We start from the raw sequence: 27,332 nt of genomic DNA, 5'->3' as shown, positions 1-27,332 counted from the left end.
TAAAAAAGGAAAAATAATTGTGTGGTAATATATACTGATAATCACTTGTTTCTCTTAGTGTTGGCTGATGGTACATTTTATTTTAGACTTCTGAATTATTCCTTCTAGATTTCCCCTAATTATGGTTTATTTGCAGTCTATGCTATGTTGCCTCATTTTAGACTTAGTCTTATTTCCAGCAAAATACATGGTTCAAATTGAGGAAAAATGGCCTTAAATAACATAATGTCATTAGAAGTCTCTTGCCTGCATTCATTACTGCTGGTATTTTTCAGGTTTGTCACATTGTTCTGTAGTGCTTTCTTTGTGTATCTGACCTTTAAAACATTCATTAAATTTAATGAGTTTAAAGTGTAAAAGAAAAATAATCTTGTGAAGCACAATCATCAGGACTCTTATTTAATAGGGGAAAAGGACCAACTTTGCAAATATTAACAGGTCTATACAAAACTGCTTTGCACTGTTTCTACCTGCTGTAATATTCTATTGATGTAGTATGCTCAATCTGATGAATATATAGGGAAAAATAGCAGTAGACACATGAATACTGTTCTACCTAAATCATATGAGTGAAATTCCTATTTTTCAGTGTGACAGGGCCCTACTAATATCCAGTAGTGCACATGCAGTCTATTACAAGAAGGAAAAAAAGTATTCTCAAAAGATGAAAAGCTGATTTTTTTATGCGTTCCTTTTTATTTTGCAAGAAGAATTGATTCTATACTGCCTTAGTTATGATTACCAGTGGTTCTTCCAAAATATGCCAATACAAAAAATTATGACAAAATTTACTTATATTCTCCACAGAATTCTTACTATTGCATCAGGCTACCATGGCACACTAAGCTCTTTGGGAGCGAGTTAGGCTTGGCTAACTGCAGATAGAAGGAAATGACTCTACTGCTGAGAATTACATATCATTTTGAGAACAGCAGACAGGGATTTAAACACAGATCATGCATGGTAATGAGCTATCTTATGGCAGGTCTTACACCTTCAATATTTTTTGAATAATAATTTTTCATAGCCTTTCAAATCACAACAAGTGACGAGATAGTCTTTTTTAAAAAAGAAATTGATAAAATTATAAACGTATTTAGAGTTCTAAATATGAAAAAGTTGGTGCCTTTTTGAGTTTTTGTAAGAGTAAGAAAGAACAAAATAAAGGAAATGATATCCCTCTTGGAGTAATATTTAGTATGGGAGAAATCATAAATAGAGCATAGAACTTGTGTTACATGCATACATACATACAATTCATTTTAAGTTTGAATGAAAGTTAAAGATAACTACTGACCTGCTTCTATACTTTTGCAAAATAACACCCTGGATGTTTAAAGCACTGTGAGAACTAAAGGTACCTGAATGGCGAAGACATGGCATTCAAGGATAGAGATGTTTTTTCATCTGACACCATACAAGTCCATCAAATAAACAGATCTGGGTAGCTGGTATATCAGTTCATGGGTCTTCCCAGACACAGTGATATTTGGTTTCTTCCATCCTACCAATTCTCGATCTGACTCTGTAGCATGAGCCAACACTTTCAAATTTTTGAAACACTGACTGTTTTTCATGTTTATAGCTTTATTTTCTCTCTTACGTCCTAAAACAGTGATTTTTGTTGTTTGTTTTTGAATCTGTACTTGGGAAAATGTCACTGTGATTTAATCTTACAGGAGATTTATGAAAAAAAGTTTTCTATATGCATTCATGCAGGGGGTTTGGAACTAGGTGACTTGACTAGATGTCCCTTCCAACCCAAGCCATTGTATGATCCTGTGGTTCAGCAAGGATTTTGTGAATTGGCTCAGTAAAGCTCAGATAACTTTACAGTAGCTATTGTATATTCCATAATAATGCTCTGAATGTAAGCTATGGCATTATACTTGAATTAGTTAGCTTGCCAGATGACTTCAGTCTTCTTTTGAATACATTGATTGACATTTCATTTTGCCCTGACAATAATAATGGGATTCTAGAAGGAGTCTTGAACTTTAAACATCAAAGAATTGCTCAGTTCACCTCATTAGTCTTCAACCTTTCAAATACAATTGCAGAATACATTAAAGAATATTTTTGTACTAGGTGATCATAAAGTTGAAAATATTATTTTCATGGATATTTGGTATTTTAATTATTTATTATCTCCTTTGCTTGTGTTATTATCTGAAACTGAGAAAAACTGCATCAAATGCTAAATTAACAAGAGCAACCGAATTTCATATCAACTCATACTTCTTTCTGTTGCCATCAGTCTGAGTAGCATAATAAAATAAAAAATTGAAAAGCTTTTTCATTATATTTTAGAGTGAAGTAGCCGGCAGAAGGCATTATGATGACATTGGCCTAGGTTTGCCCTTTCTCTTCTCCTAGGAATGGTGTTAAAATGGGTTGTTCCCCCTTTGAGTTAACCCATCCAATTTTGTCCTCATGCAGAGTGCTGCAACTTGTTCTCTTTGTAATGATTTTCTGAGGAGTCCCAACTGCTTTTTTAGCTACATAAATATCAAAAGGCTTTTGGCTCCGGCATAACTGTCTTACCTCCTTACAACTTACCCTCTTTCCTTTTCCTTCTCCTCCCCAGAACCCATGTGTTTAATGTCATCTTTTCCCTTGACTACACAGTATCAGGAATATCTTGTGTTAACATTGTTGATCATATTACTTTAAAAAGATTTTTGGAAGTACGAGAACAGCACTGCATGCATTTGCCATGTATCTCATGCATCCACTGCTGTTCTCCTAAGTATGACTGTTCTTTAAGTAACTGATAATTTTAAACCCCTCAATTTTCCATTCCTTTAACAGTTTATTTTTATAATATAAGGAACTAGAAAAATGGACAGTGGCTAGAATTAATTTTCATCCCCTGTATAGGAGCAGTTTCCTTAAGGATGTGGTAATCAAGGTGTGCTCACAACCCTTCACTGATTAAAAAAAAAAAAATCCACACAGGAAGAATTTGTAACTAGTTTTTGTCCTACAAGGCAACAACTATATTAGGCTGATGATCTCCCTTGAAATGAAGCAAGCCAATGGCAGAGTAGCCATTGGATGTTAAAGGAAGTGGCTTTCATTAGTTTTGTGGTGATGATCTGGAAGCGCTTCTCAAAGCCCCCAAACCTTTTGTTCTTCTTCAGCTACCACTGAGTACTGGTTCTGTAGGAGAACCTCCACACAGAATGGTTATCCCTGTTGGCAGATACATCATCACTAACACAACTTACTGTGTGAGTGATACTCCTAAACACAGGCTTTATAAGAAAATCCTCAATTATATATCTGCAAGTTGGCATTGTTCCAAGACAGGCCTTTTGTTTGACCTATTGTTACGTAGCAAGGTATGCTATGGTGCAGTGCTAAATGGTTGGGAAATTCGCACTGAACCTCAGTTATACAATAATCTATGGGCAGGCACTTGAACCGCATTCTTCTATACAACAGTGACATAATTGAAACTAAGCTTCTCAGGGTTTATTTCATCATTGATGAAATTTCTTGTAGAAGAATGGCATATGTTTTGTTTAGAATGCTCTGAACAATACAAAATTATGTTTTCCTTCGCACAATGATTGCTGGTGACAGACTGGCAGGAACAGGGCTATATTCTGTAGCTTAATATTCTGATGTGGAAGGATGCTAATTTTTGTCATCAAAGATTGGTCACACCACTTTCTTCTGCTGCGTGGCAGGAGTAGAGGCAAAGCATGGAATTGTTTAGGCATAAACAAATACTTCACAACTGCATCTTCCCCTGAGCCAAGCATTGTTGCAGTGGTTCTGCACCTCTCTTGCTGAGTCCTCCAGAGTTAATCTGGTGATCTGCTGCTGAACTCTTTAGAGTTAACTGAGCCTCTTTGCAAGAAAACTTGGCCCTGGAGGAAGGAAGAAGCTTGCTTTTGGTTGAGCTTGGCCTGAGCTGGCTCATATACAGCATGACTCGCAGCAGATTGTGCTCTCCTATCCTATGATCTAATGTGTTTAAAAAAGATTATGTCAGTGTTGTCACAGGATTTGTACCCACTGAGACATTTGACAAAGAAGAGACAAGTTTTGATTAGACTGCCAGAGTGGTGTGGAGAGAGGTCAGAGATGTGATGACGTTCAGTGCCTTCTCTGATACTCACTAGCACTTTGCCAAACCACAAAGTGAAGAGCTTGCTCTCCCCCATTTAGTTTTATGAAGATAAATATTGTCTAAGTCCTTATTTCAAGCAATCTCAATGCCATACACTGAAGCCCAAGATGTAAATTGCACTGTCACAGTCCTCCACCAGGCACAAGTACAGAATGGCGCAACGCCTGAAGCCAAAACACCACAAAATCCAGACAGCTTTGTGTGTTTTTCCCTCCCTCTCCTGAAGTGTGCATCATGTGTACATTAAGTCCCTGTTTGTTTCAGGAAGGTTTGTTCCCTTCCAACTCAAACCATTTTAAGATCGCTCACTCAAATATTAACAAACTTTTCCTAGATCAGAAGTTTTGATACAGAACTCTATACTTTCAAGTGCATGCAACAGCAGTGATTTGTAGCTCCTCATACAAAGTCATTTTTATTTGCCTTTCTGTAGTCTGGGTCTGATTAGACAAAAGAACAAATATTCTATAGGGCTTTTCTCTTCGAGCCATGTTTTCTCTTCTTTGAGTCATGTCTGCAATCAAAAAAGGAAGCAAGCAACCTCAGCAAAAACAACAAAATGGTTCAGACTTCTCCAAAGTTGTTGCCAGATAAGTGTAAACATAGAATTACATTTCGACATGATTTCAGCAATTTTCTGCATTATACTCAGTATTAACCTGCATAATCAGTCTGTGTTCACTGATGGTGATATTTTGGGAGCATACTAGCCTGAAACTAAGAGAATCCTGTCTCTGAGAGTCTTCAGGCTTCTTGACAGGAGGAGAAAAATCTGCATGAAGAAAAGTGAAACAAGACTTCAAGAAAAATTTAGAAGTGATTAGAGGGAATATATTTTGTGAATCAAGGTAAGAATGGTTGCCAAGAGGTCTGTGGGAAGAAGAAACAGAGAACAAAATGAACACGGCAGTGATACTGATTTGGGTTTTTGTCTTCAGTCTTACCTGTATTTTTTTTTAAGAAGGAAAAACAATCTGTAATGAAATGTAAAGTAAGTGTTTCCAGCACAACAGTGCCCTAAAGCTTGTTCTACCATCCTTACTCATTAAGACTGTATGAAAAATGCAAATCTCTGAACTCAAAACTTACAGCCTCAGTAACTGAGGTAACAGGTTTTGTTTATAAGAATAGCATAGCACTGCAGCATAAATCTTCAGTTAATCCTTTGTTGCAACCTATGATGATAGACTGCTTGGCATTATCAGATTCTGTTTTAGCTGTACCATCTACACACAAAGTTAAAAGTGCTTCAGGCAGTTAAAATGACACATTTGAAATTTGGTGTTGTTTTTCATTCTTCATTCAATTCTACTAACGGGGGAAAAAGGTGAGACAGAGAGAAGATCAGAGGAAACCCACAAGGATTTTAAAATAGGTTTTGAAAGGCACTGTACTTTATTTATGTATTTTGCTTTTGCTTTTCCACTGTGTATGCATCTAATCACTTCAGTTTCTGTCTCTGTATGCACATGTAGGTAGACATCTTTACGTAAGGCAGGCAAAATGGTTGTTGGTGGGAGCAGTGCTGTGCTAGAGCTGTTCTAGATGCAGATTATACATAAAGGCTCATTTTTGGCTGGCTAAATTTTGGTTTTTACCCTAGATTCAGGTAAGGTGCATAGGATGTCTCTGCATAGCAAGTCTGAAGAAGTCAGACTGCATCCCTTTTTACTGAGGTAACACCTGCACATGCACCACCCTCTTCTATGCTATGGTACAGCAATACCTAGGTGGGAAACCAGTCTAAGCTACCAAACAGGTCTTTTCATCTGGGTAGTCAGGATGACCAGGCATGCTGTGCCATGCTCAGTGTTTGCCTTTGAGATGCAACCATACTTGCAATAGGTTTTGTTGTTAATCCTCCTAGGTGTCTGCAGAATTTAGATACATGCTTGGGAAACCTATGCCTTTCTCTGGACTATTAAAGAAGCATGAACTATATATATTACTGAAGTAAACTGTTCAAGCAAACGTGTAATGTTAGGTGGGAAAGAAAAAAAACAACTTTAGAAAAGCTCTGTCTTTTGAAAGAGAATATGTACATGGAGAATGATTCACACCATACCTCTCCTAGAGCTTAATTCCTAATGTGCAGCCTGCGACTGAATTCCACTAACATTGAATGAGTGCTTATCATAAGAAAGATGCACTCAGAGACATCTCAGATATGCTGGGATATTTCTTGGTCCTGTTTTTACTGTATATATGACAACAAACAGAACAATGTTTCTTTAGTTTATTGATACATTCTGTATCTTCTCAGTGAGGATTTCCTTTCCCACCTTCATCAACAGTTTTTATTGCTCTGTACTATTATTTAATTTTAGACTATTCCTACATTTTTTCACCAGATATACAAGCATATATGCATGTTCTGTGTGTGCTGCACTGGGAAATACTGGTTTACCCTAATAAGAGTATTTGCATACAATAAGCCCAGGAGAACCTCATGAGGTTAAACAAAGACAAGTGCAAGGTTTTCCAACTGAGTTGTAGCTACCCCTGCTATCAATGCAAGCTGGAGGATTAAAGGATTGAGTACAGCCCTGCTGAAAAGGACTTGGGGATGCTGGTGGATGGCAAGCTGGACACAAGACAGCAATGTGTCCTCAGCCCAGAAAGCCAACTGTATCCTGGGCTGCATCAAAAGAATCATGTCCAGCAGGTTGAGGGAGGTGATCCTGCCCCTCTACTCTGTGCTGGTGAGGCCTCACCTGGAGTACTGCGTCCAGATGTGGAGTGCTCAGTACAGGAGAGACATGAACCTGTTGGAGCACATCCAGAGGAAGGCCACAAAAAGATCCCAGGGGTGGAACACCTCCTCTACAAGGACAGGCTGAGAGAGCTGGAGAAGAGAAGGCTCCAGGGAGACCTGAGAGTGATCTTTCAGTACTGAAAGGGGAACTACAAGAAAGGAGACAGACTCTTTAGCAGGATCTGTGTTGATAGGATAAGGGAAATGATTTCAAACTAAAACAAGGGAGATTTAGACTGGATATTAAAAAAAAAAAAAAGTTTTTTACAGTGAGGATGGTGAGGCAGTGGAAGAGGTTGCCCACACAGGTGATGGATGCCTCATTCCGGAAGATATTCAAGGTCAGGCTGAATGGGGCTCTGAGCAACCTGATGTAGCTGTAAATGTCCCTGATCATTTCAGGGGAGTTGGACTAGATGACCTTTAAGGGTCCCTTCCAACTCAAAAAATTTTATGATTCTATTCTATGGCAGGGATCCTTCCAGCAGTTTATTTTATGCTAAAAAAAAATCAAAAAACCTGAAGCCCCTGAAAAACATATGCCAGATGTTTTTCATTCAGCCACTTTAAAACAGCACTGGTACTGAAATGTCCTGAAGGGATGGCTTTAGAGAGACAACTCCTCAGTATTACAGTACAATGATGGCAGTTCCTATGACACTTCGGGCTGATTACGACTGTGTAACATTTTGAAATATGACAAGAGAAACAAAGTGGTTATAGCTTTCTCATACTGTCAGAAGGTAATAGATCCGTTTCCTGCAGTGTAGGCTTCTCAAGCTATTCTGTGAATGATTGTACCAGAGAGGAACTGCTAGCATTACCTTAGAGAAAATTAACTAACAGTGCCGCAACCATCATCCTCAGGGATATAGCATTCGTCCCTGGTATGCCCAGCAGGTACTAAAGTGCTGAGGCACGTTATGTTTTCAAGCAGCTGTGAAGATAAACTGGTTGCAAGTGTTGGTTTTTGAGGTAAGTGCCCCCAGGTCAGGAGATTAAATACTTCTCTTCTGGTCTTTTGAATGTTCTCTGTGCAGGTATAGCAGATTTTTAAAAACCGCTGATGTGTCTTCCACTGAAAAACAATTCTGCACTGAAAAATCATTTCTAGATTAACTCTCAGATTTTATCTGTGTGTGTGATATTTTGTTTCTTTTTGCCATACTGACGCAGTGTGCTCTGAGGCATTTCATTTTACCTTTAGTATTTCTTTGAAAGATAAACTTCAGAATTGTGTGAGTGATTTCAGGAAGATTTTATTTTCTTTCAGCATTTTTGTCTCTCCATTAGGCTTGGCTAATCAAAGGTATGTGTTTAGTGCTCTTTTTCTCCCCAAGTAGCAGACAGAACAGTATGTACACTTACCACTTGCAATCATGATTACAGTATATCCCTCCCTCATTTCTCTCATAAGTGATAATTCTTTTCTTTCACCCTTTATCTTCCTCAGACCATTAACACTGTGTTGCAACTATATTTCTTTGCTTTGTGTTTTTACTGCACTAGAATAATGAAATACTGATCTGTCTTATAGTTTCTGGGAAAAACTGAACCACAATAGTACTGTATTGTGCGTTGCAAGAAAAGGATGTATTGCCAGATAGCAGTAAAGCTGCCAGATAGACATTATTTTGCTCATAAGTAATGGAAAAAGAAAGATTTTAGTTGTTCAAAGGCTCTGTTGTTCTTTTCAATTACTTCTCTTCTTCTCTCCCCTCCTTTTCCTTTTCCTTTTCCTTTTCCTTTTCCTTTTCCTTTTCCTTTTCCTTTTCCTTTTCCTTTTCCTTTTCCTTTTCCTTTTCCTTTTCCTTTTCCTTTTCCTTTTCCTTTTCCTTTTCCTTTTCCTTTTCCTTTTCCCTTTCCCTTTCCCTTTCCCTTTCCTTCTTCTTCTCCTTCTCCTTTTTCCTTTTCCCTTTCCCTTTCCTTTTGTTGAAGTGCTTCCTGAAGTAACATCTAATACAATGACCATGTTCAATTCTAAGCATCTGGCTATGTTCTCGTTCTCTTACTCCCATTCAGCTTTCCCCCCCTTTTTGTTCCTTTCCCTGCGTGAGTGATGCTGACAGAACTACCAAGGTACTCCAGTCCCTGATAACCTAACTAGCATGATATCCATCAGGGAGCTCATGAAGTGGCTATCTGTCAGAAGTCCCCTTGTGCCAACTGTGTTTGGTGCTGTGGCATATACAGATTGGTTTAGCTTAATTTTTTTTTTTTTTTTTTTTTTTTCTCGCAGAAAAATATAGTTGAATAACAGGCACAGTTCTTAGGAGTTCCTCCTCCAGGGGTTTCATTCATAAATCCTACTCTTAGCAAGCAGAAAAAGCAGACGAGTGATAATCTGGGGTAGTTCATGCATCCATGATCTTTGGCAAGCTGGAAAAAGGCCATCTTTACAACTTTTGATCCCCTTTGTCACCCTGGACATGAGAATGTGAGAAGATGTTGTTTACAAGAAACTTGCAGATGTGGCACTGAGTGACATGGGTTTGTGAACATGAGGGTGATGGGTTGATAGTTGGACTAGACAGTCTTAGTTGTCTCTTCCAACCTTAATGATTGTATGTTAATGAGAGCTTTAAGATCTCATCACCTGCCTGGTGATGGTGTGAAGGAGCAGTGGGGTAGGAGCCTTTCTTTGCACATTCCTTCCTGTTACCCTGGCTGTGTGAAACAAAGAGCATAGTGAGACAGTGGAAGAGCTGATATGACAGAGGTCTCCATCATGTGTGTACTCATACCCTTGTCCTGTGACAAGTGGAGTACGTAGTTATAAATCACATTTGTCCTATATCTGAAGTATTCCCATACCATTGTCAGGAGTGGAAGACATATACACTACTGAATGAATCAACCCAATACCATTTTGTCTTTTAAGTTATAACAGAAATGGCTGTTCTGGAAGAAAAAAATTGATTTTTTTTGCTTCTTATTCAGGCAGGAATAGATGAAAGCCTTAAAAAGAGGATCAGTGAATTCTGGCATCTAATGACATCAGGTTCCTTTGAAAAGAGCTTAGGTGTACAGTCTCGCAGGTCTTTGAATTGTACAGGAAATACTTGCCATGCTGTCAGGTGTCAGACCTATGCTTTAATATTGCTGTTTACCATTTTTTTTTACTTGTTCAGTTTGTGTATGTAGCTTTATGTATTTTTATAGACATATATTTGCATGTTTAATTTGAGATCATTTGAAGATGAAATGTAGTGAAACTTGACTGGGTTTTGCTGTGTATGTCTTCTTTTTCTGCAAAGAAAATTACTAAGTACAATATATAAAAATATCTAGAAGTTCTGAATGTCACTTTTGCAGGAATTACTGAATGCTGTAGATGAAGTCTTTGATCTTTGAGAGGCTTCTTCAACTAAGCTCTAATGAATGTGTTACCTAACTGTCCTTCAAGGAAGGCCGTGATTATTACTTTGTTGCATAACATTTCACAAACTGAAATGATGCTATTCTTCACCAGAAATATTTGTTCTCTTCAGTTGCTGGCTCTGATCTGTAGTGAAATAGCATATGCTGGCTGTAGGAATAAAAAAGATGCTTTGTTAACTTTTGTTTCTGAATGACCAGTAACAGGCTCCCTATTAGATGTGATAGATTTACCCAAACAGCAGAGAAGGCAGAGTACACTGTTTGACCTGGCTTTGGGAAATGCAGATATGCAAAAGCTGTGGAAATGCTCAAACATTAACTACCCAATTAGATATTTTCCCCTGGAGGTATCTGAGTGGAATGAGATGAGTATCAGCAGGAAGTATGTAGTGCTCACTCTCAGCAGAAGCACAAGAGAACTATGAAGCTCTCCTAAAGCAAAAACATTGCTTCCACTCAGGCTTCCAGGGCAATGCAGAGTCCTCATAGAGCCTGGAGAAACCCTTGAAATCCATCACCCCAGTGGTTCCTTCACTGAGCTTTGAGCAACCACCAGTATGATATATCAGAGAGTAAGAAAACCTGCCTATAACTGTCAAATTTATCAAAATTGAGTGGTCTTCTTGAAACATTTTATTGGAGGGGAAATCAGCATACCAAAAACTAAAAGTGTATGTTTATGAGGCATTTTCTGGTTTGTTTTATTAATAGTTATAGGCCTTATTTCTTCACACTGTCTTTCTTGAGTTGGGACGCTCTGTAACTACTCTTCCCAGTTCACTTTGCTTTGGCTGATGCTCAGCATTAGCTGTGACTGAACAGATTTTATCACAAACAAGAACCTCCCCTCCCCCCCCACTTTTTTCTTTTTAATTGTTCCACTCATGATTTAGTATGTTGTCTTTAATGCTTTCAAAAAAACGTTAAATGTATGCTTTAAAGCAACTTCAAGGTAACACAGGGAATGCAAGAGCTGTGCTACTTATGAGATTTACAGTTCAGTTTGCTGTCAGCCAGACAGATTGGTGACTTACACGTGAGAGAGGTTAAAAGAGAAGTAATGAATCACAGGGCAGTGCCCATTCAAAATGCCTCCAAAAACTCGAATAGTTTTCCTAATAGCCATCTATGCAGGGCCTCAGCCTGCCGCTCCCACTCTGCACATTTTACTTCATCTTACTTACTCATGAGGAACAAAACACTTGGCTTAGCAGATTTGTCAGCAGCGCTGCACCTCCATTTTCTTCCAAATAGGAATAAATCCTAAAAGAGAGCAACAAAATGTTCTCACACATCATATGGCAAATGATGGCCCAAAGTCAGGGTGTGATATTTACTCACCAGAAGGGGAACGCATATGTGTGCACACCCGTTCTGAGAGAAGAGAAAATTGTTATTTTATTTGTATTTCCCTACTAATTCAAGATTAAAATTCTGATCCTGATTTGGCACCTGTCTATCCAGCCCATCTCCTGTACAGATTTTACCAGTCTCAGGAACACATACTGGGCACATCTAATGCTCAGCTGATTGTTAAAAACTGCAATCAACAGAAAAACAAGATCATCCTAAAAATTACATTTGGATTATAATCTTAATTTTAAAAACAGCTGCCTCAGTCACAGGCCAGAGATCTTGATGTGTATTAGGTGTCTAGGAACCCTCCGAGTCTGTCTTCTTACATCTCTGGATGTGCACATGCTGCCCTTACGAGCATTACTGGTTTTGATGTGGCTGTCTTAGGGGCAGCACCATGGGGTTCTCCCACTGTGGGATCCTCATTTTGGTCTGATGGCTCACTTTAAAGTTGAGGGGATGTCTGCAAGATAATTTATTTTAAAAAGAGCCTCTCAGTATGGTGCTATAGGAAATACCAGGGAAAACTCTAAGACATGTAGTAGCTGCCCAGAGGCAGCTACTTGGTGTTATTCTGCACGGGTCTGGACCTTGAACTTAAATACTGGCAGTGTATGCAAGGTCTTTCTGGCAGTTTGCAGAAGAGCTGGAAGCTTTGTGTTGGTTACTATCCATTGTTGCTGGTGTTGTTTTATCAAACCCAATTCCTTAGCTGCCAGTACTTATTCCTGAAGATTTCTTCTGCCTCACTAGTGTGCTAATGGCATCTGCTCCTAATTTACTTTAACAATCCCACATTTGCTCTGCCCACTCCTTTCCTGGAGTCAGCCCTGTTGTTCTGATGCCTATTTTTATGCCTGTGATCCTAGACCAAGTTCCTAACAATTTTACTCTTTGGACTGATATCTTTGTGACTTTTTAGTTCCTCATCTTGAACTGTCTTGATTGTGGCCTTTGCCACCTTCTTCCATCTTATAGACAGAGCAGCCTACAGAATAGCTTTGTTGCTTTGTCCAAGTAAAATGATCTTTTTATAGTTGTTTCATAATCAAGGTTTCATGTGCCTTCCTCCATTACAGAAACTGCTATTTGCTGTTAATAAGATGCACATAAAGCACTGCACATTGATCAGTTATAGGAATATCTTCATTCTTGCTTTGTGTGGCTAGTAACTTCTGTAATACCTAAAGTCAGATAGAAATAATGAAATCATAGCTAATAAACCAACAATATTATTCACCTAAAAATCCCTTTAAAAATTATTATCCCATTGAATATGAAACTAACCCAGGAGTTATTACCAATAAGACTGGAATGACTTGAGATTAAAGCATGTAACTATCTATATTCATAACTTTTTCTTGATTTTGCACTTCATATGCAAGATGATTCATAGCTTTGTACTTGACTGTATAAAACAAATATTTGTTGTACTAGAAATACTGGCTCTGAAAGTGTCTGACAGTCTGTTTCTCTGCCATGTTGTTCTTTCTTTATAAAAAAGATGACAAACTTCTCCTACAAGTGATTTTTGTGAGCTTTGTTAGCATACACCTCATTTTAAATTTAGATTTTTATTGTCATGGGACCAAATCCTGCTGCTCTTATTCAGTCAAAGCTGCCATGGGTTTCAGCAAAAGTATTGTCTAAGTAGGGTGTGAACATCAGGAAGGTTAGTCCAGCCTTTTGCCCATATATGATATTTAAAAATTCACAGACATCCAACAGTGTTGCTTATCACTTTCTGTTCATAACATCCGGGGAGAGAATTTTATTGTCATTGCCCTGGGTATCTAGGAACACTGAGCTGGAAATATGTGCTGTGTCATAGGGTCTTCTCTCTACCTTTACTGAAAACCATGGAACAGACATACCCTAAGGTGACGTTGTAGACCACAGAAGCTACAAACCACTCTACAACATCATACCAAAATCTGAAGGCCTTCATACAGGGAAAAAAAAGCAACCAACAAAACACAAAATCAGTAGTAGGCCATAGGAAGATTGTAGGTAAGGTCAAGAGTAGCAACTGCTGAAACTTTGCTCTAAGTTTGCCAGTTTTATTGCTATTGCAATGGGAATAGTTAGATCATGCAAAATGCTTCTGCACTCTGCACCCTGAATGGTTTTATGCTGCGTGTTTGAATGCTAACTCACCTTTGTCATTTAAAATGATTCTTGAAGGACAAAGCTGTCCTTTGGGCCCAATTTGCACATCTTCAGCCACTTCTAACCTACTGTATTTTTAATAAATTTCAGGGCATTATCCAGGTTATTGAACAAACTGGAAGTGTCAATTTTCTGTAGTTCTGTTTTTTTCCTGAAAACATTTTAGTATTTTGTAATTATTTATTATATATAGAATTGGCTTACAGATATTAGAGATTGACAAATTGCTTCCCAATGGAAACTTTAGTATGTCACAAGAGGACAGCTTAAGGTTACAGTTCATGTTCTATTTATTTGTTTCTCACAGGTACTCACAGGTTAGGTTAGCCTACTTCACCCACAGAAGAGTATCTGAGGTAGCAGCTCCATTGCTACAGGCAAGGAGAATCCTGAAATAACAAAATAGTGAAACAAAGTTTGATGTTTTCCTGGAGAAGCTTGCAGCCTGTGGTTTGGACAGATACGCTCTTTGCTGAATGAAAAACTGGCTGTGTGGCCAGGCTCAGACCTTGGTGGTGAATGGAGTTAAATACAGTTGGCTACTGGTAACAAGTGGTGCTCCTTAGGGGTCAGTACTGGGCCTGTCCTGTTCAGTGTCTTTCTGGGTTATCTGGATGAGGGCATTGAGTGCACCCTCAGTAAGTCTGCAGAATAGACCAAGTTGGCAGGAAGTGTTGATCTGCCTGGGAGTAGGAAGGCCCTACAAAGCAATCTGGACAGGCTGGATAGAGGGGATGAAGCCAGTGGGATGAAGTTCAACAAGTTCAAGTGCTGGGTCCCGCACTTTGGCCACAGCAACTCCAGGTAATGCTACAGGCTTGGGGCAGAGCAGCTAGAAGACTGTGTGGAAGAAACAAACATGGATGTATTGGTCAATGCTCAGCTGAACATGAGCCAGCAATATGTACAGGTGGCCAAGAAGGCCAACAGCATCCTGGCTTGTATCAGAAATAGTGTTGCCAGCAGGAGCAAGGAAGTGATCGTCCCTCTGGTACTGTGTTCAGTTTTGGGCCTCCCACTACAAGAAAGACATTGAGGTTGTGGAGTGTGTTCAGAGATGTGCAACAAAGCTGGTGAGAAGTCTGGATCACAGGCCTTACTAGGAGTGGCTGAGGGAGCTGGGATTGTTTAGTCTGGAGAAGAAGAGGCTCAGGGGAGAGCTTATCATTTTCTTCATCTACCTGAAGGGAGATTGTGATGAAGTGGGGGTTGGCCTCTTCTCCTGCATAACCAGGAATTAGACTAGAGGGAACGGCTTCAAGTTGCACGAGGGGAGATTCAGGGTGGGTGTTAGGAAATACTTCTCCAAGAGAGTGGTCAGGCACTGGAACGGGCTGCACAGAGGGGTGGTAGTCGCCACCCCTGGAGGTGTTCAAGAAAAGTTTAGATGTTCTGAGGGCTACAGTTTAGTAGGAAATATTGGTGACAGGCAGATGGTTGGACAGGATGATCCTGGAGATCCTTTCCAACCTTGGTGATTTCTGATTCTGTGATTCTGTGATTCTAAGATTCTTTGTTTAATAAACTGGTGATTATGTTAATCAGGTCTGCCATTTTTCTTAATTTTGATGGTTTGTTGTTCTTGTTGTTGCCAGGTTTTTATGTTCACAAGGAGTTAAGCTAGAACATGGAAACTAGTTGGACAGTTGAAACATTTCAGTTTACCTCCAACACAGTTGTTATAGTTGAGAAATATATCTCTTGGAAAAGCTCAGAAAAAGTACTCCCTGGTCTAGAAAATGGCAAAAGCTGATCTTGCTCAAAAGAGAAAGAGACTCCATTAACTCATTCCTTCAGAGTGAAGACTGTGAGTGAGAAAACATTTTCTAACATTGGTGAAGGAATATGTGGTCTTCAAAGTATATCTGATGGTGATAGTGCAGCATGAAGCTGCTCCTGTTTCAAAACCATTGCAATTTCCCCATCTAATGTGTATACAGATTGCTTATAAAGCACCTGTGAAGTGCATTTTCTTGACAGCAGGTTGGGCTGCAGTGCATTAAAGGGTGCACACAAACGATTCTTTAGCAAGCAATACCTCGTATATACTCTGCTTCAGCAGCAGTATGTCAGGAAGCTGATAGTAACGATCATCTTAGAGCCTTCTAGTGATGAAAGCTCTTGTATATGTCCAACACTGCTGATGTGGTTCAGTCCTGAATTGTCTTTCCAGACAGTGCCGTTCTGCTTGTGCATGAAGTCTTCATTCGAAAGTACTTCAGCTGCAGACTAATGTGACTTTCACCAGTGGCAACAGAACAGTGACTTTTTACAAACTACTGTGTGGTGTCTGTGATGTGTTTATTTTCTTAAGGCACAGAATCTCCCACTATCAAAACTGTGCATATATTTAAATATGAACAAGAAAAAAATAGGAGGGGAAGGATCTATCTTTTGCGATTGCACTGCTAGTTAGAGCCCTTAATGATTTACATCTATGGGCTTGTATCTTCATTATCCTCCTTTAATGAAAAACTACCAGAAGCAAAATTAACAACATTAAACAAAAGGTCATTGCCAAGTTAGCCTCAAATCTAGCCATGAGCAGAGGCTACATCTCCCCACCAATTAGAAATGCCTTGTTTTCTTTTCCATTAGTACAGCTCTCTGCAGATGGCTTTGTCTTCTGAAATACTGTTGGAAACAACAGCAAACAGACTGTGATGTCTCCTTCTGACAGGGGCCAGGAGCACAATGGCAGGTAGGATAAGCTGAGCACTTGTATGATTCCAGATGAAAATCTGTTCTAAGGTTATCTCATTAGAAGCAAATGAGGAACGAGGGAACGCGTTGTTTGATGTCCTGCTGCATTAAGCTTTTTCTAAACCTGAAAAATAGAAGTTCTTATGCTTCTCCCGTGGCTAAGCCTGGCACCCATCTATTATCCTGGCCCAGGCCCAAGGCAGTGTTTATTAAATCATAACTGCAACAATGATTCTCTCCTGTAAGCATGTAGAAAATTGAATAAGAATATGTTTTCTGTTCAGTAGTGTAAGCTGCAGTGAAATGAGGGTTGATACAGTAGGATTGAGGAGCAGAGCAGTGCATTATTCCTCTCTGATGCTGAACTGTCCAAATAATCAGCATCTTGTGTAAGCAAAGTTGAAAGGAAAGCATGGCACCATCACTGTACATCACTGCAGCTCAAGTGAGGAGCTGTCAGCTGCGGTGTGGGGATGAGAAAATGAGAATGAACTCTTCCCCCCTGCTGCTGTAATAGCTACTCATATATTAATGTCATGTGCACAGATGCAGTGTTTGAAAGAGGTTGATATCTGCCCGCTTGCTGGTACTTCAGCACAGGTACTGGTATTTTTTGTGGTGGGAGATGAGAGCAGGAGGGCAGATGGCTTGACCTTTCAATTTTCAATAGATACTTCCAAATTCCCATCCTGAGAACTGTGTCTGCCTGAAGATACTTGAATGAGGGTTTGTGTATTTGGTACCCTACCTGTGCTGTCTAGTTCACATGGATGGTCTAGGAATGATATGCCTCTCTAGAACACTTTGTGTATAGGCTTGAACCCCTCTGGGTTCAGTAAAGATAATGCTATTTTTTAATCTGCAAAAAAAAAAAAAAACCTCTCTCATCCATATATGTAGTTTGTACAGATCATGTTTGTATAATCATTTTTCCCTCTCTCTTTTTTTTTCCCCTAGGGCTTACAGTCATTGTTAGGTATGCATAAGCAAATTATAATAGCAAAAACAAAATGATGAAATCCCTCAGTGAAATTTAAATAAAATGGTACTTGGTCACTGTTCAGTATTCATGTAAAAACAGATCCTGAAAGTGTGACAACATTGTGAGGCACAGTGCAAACCAGGTCCTTACAGTTCCAATCAATAAGAAACAATTTGCAGAGCTGGCTATCTGTGAGAAGAAAAGAAAGGTGAAGTAAAAGGAAGGAAACAGCCCTCCCTACAATTTTTGCTGAAGAACTGTGACACGGCTATTAATTGGCTTGCCCGGTGTCCTGCAGGGTTTGTGTGATTGATCAAAGAACAGAAATCAGGTCTCTGGAGCCCTACTCCTCTGCTCAACCACAAGATAATCCTTCATTTCAAATGCCTGCCAATCTGCTCTCTTGGTGAGAGTGCTGGCTGTAGTGCTATCACTGCAGTATGAAAACAGGGCTGCTCAGTGTCTATTAAAAGCTGATGAACAAATGAATCTCTACCTGCCTCGTCCTCAGAACTTTGGGTGCTGGTTCTCTTAATATTCATAACAAAATTGAAAAGGACAAATTCTATGAAACTAAATGACAAAACAGTCCTTCCTTGCAAAAATGGACAATCCGGATAAAGCAAATACTCCATGTCCAACACGGTATTTATTTTTATTACTTTTTCAGGTGTAATTTGATTTTCAACAGTGACTGTAGATTTGATTTGTTTGTTGTTGTTGTTTTTTTCACTAAGCACAAAATGACACATCTCAAGATTGTTCTTTGTGCCAAAGGGGCTTGCTGTAAGGATGGGCTTTTGGTTCTGTCATCTAACACTTCCTTCCTCTAGTTCCATAGGTGTCCACTTTTGGTTTGCCTGGACTGCATTGAATGAATAAGAATTGTCTTGGGCCACATGTAAAATATAAAATATAGCTCACGTATATAAGCAACAAAACCTATTTTGTTGCCTGATACATTTTTTAATTAAAACATAAAAAAGAGAGAACAAAAACATAAAACTATTGGAATATTTGACCTTGTTTCTGTGAAACTAATACATCAGTCTGATTCGATGACAGTGGCTGCAATTCTCAGTGAGCTCTCAAGGTTTTTTTTTTTGAACATTTTTGAAGAAATGTTACTCTTCCTTTGCTTCATCCTTGAAAACACTTGTTCACAAGTGTACGTACTGCCAGAAAGTGATGATGTGATTAAGACATGATTGTGAAGCAAAGGATATTTCTCTCTGGTTAGACAGGGCTTACCAAAGACTAGTAGAGAGACATGATCAAGTTTTTGAGTTAAATATCTGATTGCAACTCTTTATATCCCACTTGAAAAATGGCAGGTAATGCACTTCTGTCAACTGAAAATGGAGTCACAAACATACAAAAAAAAGATGATTTTTTCAGCACTTTACACCTATTTTCAAATTCCTTTCTCACAGTGGAAAGTATTTGCTGTTTTGCTGTTCACAGAGCTGTGTTTCACCAGTGTCTCCTAAAAGAATTTGCCATAACTGAGTCAGCACAGTCCTGCTTCCTCCCTGTGTCCTGGTTTCAGCCCAGGCAGTACCGCTTGCACACTGATGTTTGGTTGTTGTGAGCGACTGGTGCACACCCAGGGCTGGGCCTCTTGGAAGGGCAGAGCGCCGCCATGATGGCATGGGGCAGAGGTGGCTGCAGGGCAGGCTGGATGAGGCCACGTGTGGCCTGCAGGCCACAGGTTGGCCATGGCTACTCTAGTCCATTGCAGTCAGCGTGGTTCAGTAAGTGTCCTTGGGGAGATGCTCCTGCATGCTGCAGCTGTGTCTTCTCACCAGTCCTTGAGATTTCTTGTCTGCACAGCCCTAATAACTGGTTTAGGAGAGAAGCAAAGGGGCTTTGTGCATTAACAATGTGCCTGCAGAGCTGAAAAAAGTGCACTCATGGTCAGTGGGTGGAGCTGAATTACAACTCAGGAGAACCACAGCACAGCTTCCCAGGGCTCTGGCATGGCTCTGGGGCCCTCTGTTCTCCCTGCTAGCTACTGGGACAAGAGGCAATGGCCAACTGTCCATGGTGCCAGCTCCTGTGGTGAGGGCACACTGCCTGCAGGGCAAAACTACTCCTTTAATGATTCCCTGGAAGTAATGTCCCTACTCATAACGTGAGCACCAGTACTGTTCAGAAGGGGGAAAGAATGATTTAGAAAATCAAGTGCAGAATTTAAACATTATTTCAATGAACAGTGTTGGAGTTTTTCCTTTAAAAATGTGATTTAAGCTCTGCAGCTTTGGTCTTAAACCCCAAATCCTTACAGGCTTTTAGGCAGCCAATTCCCAAAGGTATAAGTGGCTTCAGAAAGTCTATTGTATACATGTAGGACACACAAGAATTTTTTCTTAAAGGACTCATATTAGGCAGTATTGCTACTGTGGATTACAGAGCTTCTGCATGGCAATTTCAGTGAAATCATCTCTCTGATGGAAAAAAATATATTTTTTCTATTTAAAAAAAAAAGCTTTATTTATGCAACAATGTTCTGCTTTATTTATTTATGTTTCTATATGGCACAAACTGAAAAGCAAATTTCTTGTTCTCTGCCTAAAGTGTTTATCTGATTGCACACATAATATCTGTAGGATGCTGTTCCCAAATTACTGGCTTTGATCTGCTCACCCAAGAGTAATTAGGATAAATTTGGCTAGCTTACCTGAAGTTTGAATTCTGGAGTCATTGCAGAAAGCTACGTACTTTTCCTCCTCTGAGCACCACTCATTAATAAATGGCTTAGAACTGCAAATTGAAATTTTGCTTTCTGTGACCGGAGTTGATTTTGGATTTATTTTTTTTAAATAAATCTCTTCCTCTGAGTATTAAATAGCATATTGTGTCAAAAAGAAGGCATCCTGGCTTGTATCAGGAATGGTGTGGTGAGCAGGACTAGGGAAGGCATCCTGCCCCTGTACTCAGCATTGGTGGGGCCTCACCTTGAGTACTGTGTTCAGTTTTGGGCACCTCAGTACAGAAGGGACGTGGAGGTACTGGAGCAGGTCCAGAGAAGGGCAACAAGGCTAGTGAAGGGCTTGGAAAATCAGCCCTATGAGGGAGGCTGAAGGAGCTGGGGCTGTTTGGTCTGGGGAAGAGGCGGCTGAGAGGAGACCTTATTACTGTCTTCCAGTACCTGAAAGGTGCTTACAATGAGAGCGGGGTAGGTCTCTTCTCACTGGTGACGGGTGACAAGATGAGGGGAAATGGCCTCAAGTTGCGCCAAGGTAAGTTTAGGTTGGACGTTAGGAAACACTTCTTTACAGAAGGGGTGGTTAAACATTGGAATAGGCTCCCCAGGGAGGTGGTTGAGTCACCGTCCCTGGATGTGTTTAAGAGCTCAGAGATATGACTTAGCAGAGGGTTGTTAGAGTTAGGATACTATGGTTAGGCTGAGGTTGGACTTGATGATCCTTGAGGTCCCTTCCAACCTGAGTAATTCTATGATTCCATGATTTACAGCAGCTTGGTTTATCTCAGAGCCGGCTTTCAGGGGTGGGTTATGGTAGTTTCAGATCCAGCCAATGCCATTGTATGTTCTCAGGCTCTTACCATGCTGCCTTCTCATGCAACTTAATCATGGATGTCAGATAGAGGTGTTTAATTCAGATTGATATGGGATTTGCTTTAAAATAACTTCACCTGTTTAATTACTTATTACCTGAACCACCCAGTCTCTTAAGAAACACACCACACATGGAAGACATAAAAAAATAATGCTCTGCCTTTATCATGTCAAAAGATTATGCTGGCTTCTTGGAGAAATTGAAACAAAGAAGCCTAGTCACTTACTCTTTCGCCCCCTACCTAGTGCAGATTCATGCTAGAATTTCAGAATGCACAGTGCATTTTATTAATGAATGTTGCCATTTTGAGATTTCATTGATAATGAGCCTGTTCAGATTATGCTGGTATTTCACTCCTTGCTGTAATTGCACTCTTACATTGTTTCCCTAGAGAGTGCCAAGTCTCAGCTTGCAGTAATTGCTCCTTTTTTGTCAGCATATAACACCTATAGGCACAGACCTTCACTTGATCTGAAAACTTCTTCATTTCCTGGTTTCTTCATTTTTATTTGTCATGTTCCTACATAAAAACAAAATGAACAACCTTTCAGAGAGAGTTGTAGCTCAATAAAATACACTGGTGAGTGTTATCTAGGCTTAAGAAGCATATCAGATCTATTTACGTGTTCTCCCTTCTCACCTTCTGAAAGACTACATTATTCCCAATGAAAGACTCCAGTGATGGAGATCTGTCATATCTACTGCTGTGCCTCATTATCCTTAGTGACATAAAATATTTCCTAATTTTGCCTCTGAATCTCTGTTACAATTTAATGCTTATATGTCTTATCTATGCAGACAATAACAAGCTGCTGCTTTCCCTTTTGCAATTGCCTTGTATATATTTTAAGGCTTCCTTTGGACTAACTACAGAGTAGCTCAGTCGCTGTCCACTGTTGATCTTTCCTAGTTTCTGATATTCCGGTGTGCATTTCCATACTCTCCAGCTGTTGTAGGTCATTCTTGAAGTCTTCTGTCCTAAAGTGGACATACTGCTCCAGCTGAGAGGTTTTACCAGTAGAATGCCTTTCAGTATTTACTCCCTTTTTCTTTTTTGGTAGCACAGGGTGATGTTTTCCCAATAGCACTGACTCAGAGCTTGCTGTCCATCTTGGTGTATAATTTTTTCCCTAACTGACTGTGTGTATCTGAATACTGGAATATCTGAATTCAGAGAATACATCCCTGTGGAGAACCATCATATTTTTCCCAGGAACCTCCTTCCATTTAACAAGAACACTTTGTATTCTAATACCATCCAACCACCACTTCTGCTACCCGTAGAAGTGCCCCAGTGTGCATCTCCAGAGTCTCTGCAGGTGAGGGGGCACTGGACAACAGTGGGAGGAGGCTTCAATTCAGAGATGTTCTCAAGGTGCTGCCATCCATACTTCATGGCAAAGATAGCACAGAGAGTGCAAGATTTTGTGCTGAAGGGCACTTGCAGGACACTGAAAGCAACAGTGAGGATTTGAGCTTATAGTAACTCTATGTCATGCTGTGCAGACATACCCTCAATTTCTGGGCTCAAGGATCAACACAGGCCCTTTTTCGCCAAGCTGTAACATCCTCGTTAGGCACAATTTTCCCTTAGAGTATCCCTAGAGAAATTCACTAACTCAGCGATGCTATTAGCTTTTCCCAAAAGATTCCTCCATTCTTTACAGCTTAAGTTCTGGCAGTCAGATTTAGCAGCAGAATGGGTGCCTGGGGAAGGCTGCCACACAGTCACATCTCTGTCACAGGACATGGATCCCAGGCTGCATCAGCTACTGTTAGCTGCAGCATGCTTCTCCCTTTTCTCTGCCTCCTTGCCACCTTTCTCTCCTTCCCTTTCTCTTTCTACGCATTGCTCTTCTGTTGGTTTGTTGTTATTTTTCCCAGTAGGTTCACTTCCAGTTAAGTCTTGGTGAGAAAAAAGGGCTGAATTCTGTCATCTTATTACAAACAAAATTACAAGTAAGGAATAGGTAGAGATTTACAGATATTCAGAACCTTTTCCTAAACATTTCACAGCTCCCTCCTTCCTTGTCCTAACCCATTGTGAAAGGGACCTAAGTTTCTAAGCTACTTACCAAAATATATTTTTTTCTTTTTGCATTTATACAGAGAGGATTTGGGGACAGTGAATGCTTCCACAACTACTGTACAAATAACACCCAATATTCAAGTTTGCCAGGATGGAGTATATCACAGCTTTGAAGTTGCTTGATGGGTTGGTATGTAAGTTAATATTTTTACATGCATATTTATTGCCTAGAAGCCTACGTTGTCACTTTATTGAGGAATCTGGAAGAAAAACACTAGAATGGTACAATCTCAGTATGTCCCTATGGCAACCCTTAAATGTTTTGAGTTTAGAGTTAGTAGGTTAGATGTGTTTCTCAGAAGAAACACTAGAAGCAAGCAGTAGGGTTTGGACCCAGCAGAGGTTCTACTCTTTTATGAATATTGGTCTTATTCATGCCCTAGCTGATGCTAAGGAGGTGTTTATGTAAATGCCATTCAAGGCTGGTTTGATCTTCATTCATTATTTTCATCCTGTTTCTCTGGAAATACATCAGCAAAGGGCTATCCCATGTCCTTTTTGTCTGGATTTGTCACCCATGTATTTAAGTACTGTATTGTGTCTCCTTAAATCCCCACATCTTCTAACATTTCTACAGATTATTTGCAGTGGAAGTTGTGATGGAGCAGTGGGAAGTGCTACTTCCTATCATTAGTACAGTGTACTTTTTGTAGTTTGATTTCTTTCCTGAAATCCCTTATTAAAACAGGACCTCACTCTTCTGCTCCCAAAAGCTTCTGCCAGCAGGTGGATCAGAATGATGACTAGAAATGATTGCTGAAAACAGACATTTCTTACCAGCATTGCACAAAGTTCTGTTAAATGTCCCAGCTTTGGGAAGAATAGCAGGGAAGCGTGGGGTGCCAACATAAATTATACATTACAGCTGCACTCTTTATATTCTCCTGCTGTCCTACCATCACAACAGCAGCACTGTCTGTGGTGGAGTGTTTTGAAACAGAAAAGTGGGAGTCCGGTGCTGCTTTCCTGCAGGTCTTAAAGAAAATAGAATCATCCTCGGGAGATGGCTGTGCTTCACAAGGAGTGAAGCACAGGACAGGGTTGAAATGAGGACTGTGTATGAGATTGATTTCTGTTGGGTTGTTTGGTCTGATTGGAACTGGCATTTCTGTCAAAGAGAAATGTAAAGGGCTGTTAGCAGCACCTGGAGTTCTCTTGCCAGGTACTTAAAAATCTAGGCAAGAAACACATAACAGCAGGACCAAAGGAACACTTTTACATAAATAAATCTGGTCCAGTGAATTCAAATAGAATTCCTGAGGAAAAAAAAGCGCAATGGCCTGTCAGAATCAAAGCACCATAACTACCACTGTGAGATAAAATAAAACAAGATGACAAAGTCACAGAGCACAACAGACCTAGGCTGAGCCTTGTTCTAGGTATAAACTTTGTACTTTGAAACTCTTAGCCTTTTTCTTCTTTCCTGGAGTTTTACAGTGAAAATCTCATAATGCAGTCTCCAAGGCTTTGGTTACACTTACATACCTGCTTATAAGGAACAGCTGTACACATCCTGGGGTTTTGAGCTAATCAGATGGAGCAATTAAGTAGACTTATATGCCATGTTAGGAGATGTCAGAAAATGACTGCTCCTCTGCCCTCCTGACAGCTACTGAGCTGTAGATCTGAGGGGAGTTCCCTGAGACAGGTGGTGAAGGGGGCTCTTTGGGAATTGTTCTCCAAAATGGTTGTATGGGGAGAAAGACAGAAAAGATGTAGAAAACAAAACAGCAAGAATCTGTCAGAGGAAATGGAAGTAACAATATTTGGCACAAACCCCTTTGGGAAGGCAAACATAGGGATCTCCGAGCCAGAGACTGATGCTACTTTGCTTCTGCTGCTTTTGTGGCAGTAAGACTCCCTGTGCAGACTTTGTAAACAGCGAGGAGGGCACCAAAGAAAATAGTTGACAAGCATCATCTGTTTCTCTTTGTCATAAAAATAGGAGAGCTACATCCAAAATACTGTCTATGCCTTGGTAGGGCAAATGATGGCAAAATATATGTGTAATTATATTCTTTACTTTGTGCTTTGCTGTTACCAGAGAGCATATAACTACTTTTCCCTCCTGCCAAGACCTTTCAGAGATGAAGACAGAGGCTGTGTACCACAAACACCCATATTAAATAGCCTTCTCATCAGATTCTTGGCATTTATGACAGGAATGGAAAAGCTCAGCAACAGCAACACTGCTAAAGAATAAAACATCCTTGTACAATCATAAAAGGCTTATTGTTTTCACAGGAGTTAATTTACATACTATTTTCCAATTTAACATCTTTCAAACCTTTAGCTCTTCTTATTAAGTAGGAGCTGTACAGATAAAATCTAAATCATAATTATTAAGTAAATAGCAATTAGTGTTTTCATTTTAGTGACTGAATGGAGACGGGAACAATTTCTATCTTACGGTCATGGACTGGTTGAGCTGCTCGGCAAAGTTCAGGTTTGGATGGTCAAGGGCTAGGTTATGAAATGGGCAGAACAACTCCATCTCAATCTTCTTAAATAGTGATACAGGAACAGAAAAAAAACCATATCTTTGTTCTCAAAGTGGGAAGAGCAGAAATGAGTTAAACCTTAGTGCCACTTTCTATCCTTTGTTCTCCAAGTACCTGTTTTGCTCTAGATTAATGAAGCAACAGCACAGTGATGATTTATGTAATTCTACTCTTAGGAGTGAGTGGAGAAGAAACTGCCATATTCCTTCTTAACAGGGCCTTCCAGAGGCTTTTCTATGTTATTTGGATATGTTGTCACGGTCCTGAACCCTGCCTGATTCATGAGGCTATCCCTAAGTGAATTGACTGATGTTATAAATTTTGCAGCGAAGGGATGTTTAGGGCAGAAGGGGGCACCTGGGGTCTCCTAGGTTAGATACTGGGTGTTAACTCATTAAAAGTATATTTTCTCACAGAAACATGGTCTGCCTTCCTCGTGTAACAAGATCTGACACTTTCACAGAAAATATTGAATGCTCCCAAGAAGTGAAGATTTTTGGTCAGCCAAAGAAAAACAGTACAACAAATGTATGTCTGAACAGGCTCCTACATCAGGGTTTCACGTGAAATAAATCCAACCTTTAACTTTTGAATCTTTACCAGAGCATACATCTGATAGAAGGGGAAGGGACAGCAGTGACTGCAGGGGTCACTTGGGAAGTCTGAGTGCTCCTTATCCTGTAGGCCAGCAGCTCTATCTTTTTTTTTTTTTTTTTTTTTTAGAAAAAAAGACCAAACTCCCTTGTTGTGTTGAAACAGAAATTTTTCCTTATTCTGTGCAGGTCGGCCAATGTACAGGAAGGTACACAAGGTGCCTGGGAGTCAAAGTAAGACCAAGCTGTGAGGAAGGTCCCATGGCAGCACAGGGCCAGGTGAGGGGTAAGCTAGGAAAAAGCAACAAGGCTTGTAATGGTAATTTTCTTGACCTACTTTATTCATCCATTTTGCACTTTGCAAGCAGGGCTCCTAGCAACAGTGCTGCAGATGCCTCCTGATGCATCGTGGTGGAGACAGCATTAGGTGGTTATATGCTGCTGTTCCTCACCCTAAGCAAAGCAACTTGGCAGCTGTTTAACTGGGCTGTAGCCAGAAAGCCTTCCTCTGTCATCCATGCACTCTCAGTCATTCATGAATTCTGTACAGAAGTGTGTAGAAGAACAACTGTGTTACTTTAGGATATTTACAGTAACCATGTTTGTGATGAAAAATTAAATAAAATAATATGCCCCATGATAAAATAAGTAAGGGAAAGAATGCCATATGCCTTGAGCTGATGTGAGAGTTGTTCTTTGCTTCTGAGCTCACGATCCTACACTTAGGTACAGATAATGAGTCAGTGCTGAATGCTTCCCATAGACATAAATCTTCCATAACGTGACACACTGCTGGGGTGGTTTTAACAAGGTAAGCACACACAGGAATACATCAGTATTCTTGGGGGAGTAAAATATATCACGTATTTGAGAGTATCTTGTACTAGTGGCACTTGTCTAGCAAAAAAATATATAATCCATAAATGCCACTTGGATTTCTTTCATTCATATGTTTGCTTTCTAGTTCCATTTTATTTTTCCAGGAACTCCAAGAGAAAATAAAATGTCACTAAATATTTTATCTCTAAGTTCCTGTTGGCCATCATGTTATTGGTGTAACCAAACTGATGTCTGTGTTGTA

The 27,332-nt window shown here is 39.9% G+C and overlaps 1 long non-coding RNA gene across 1 annotated transcript in view; it reads left to right on the top strand.

Annotated features, from left to right (window-relative positions):
- Nucleotides 1–27,021, top strand: part of LOC149917453 (uncharacterized) — an 84,417-nt gene extending 57,396 nt beyond the window's left edge. Inside the window, exons 3-5 of the long non-coding RNA XR_016467451.1 lie at nt 23,178–23,287; nt 26,441–26,530; nt 26,620–27,021. This is a non-coding gene — a long non-coding RNA (uncharacterized LOC149917453). The remainder of the gene's footprint in view (nt 1–23,177; nt 23,288–26,440; nt 26,531–26,619) is intronic.
- Nucleotides 27,022–27,332: the final 311 nt, after the last annotated feature.

This window comes from Phasianus colchicus, chromosome 6 (assembly GCF_987193195.1).
Source record: "Phasianus colchicus chromosome 6, bPhaCol1.hap1.1, whole genome shotgun sequence".
Taxonomy (NCBI): Eukaryota; Metazoa; Chordata; class Aves; order Galliformes; family Phasianidae; genus Phasianus; species Phasianus colchicus.
This window is presented reverse-complemented; position numbering and strand designations above follow the sequence as displayed.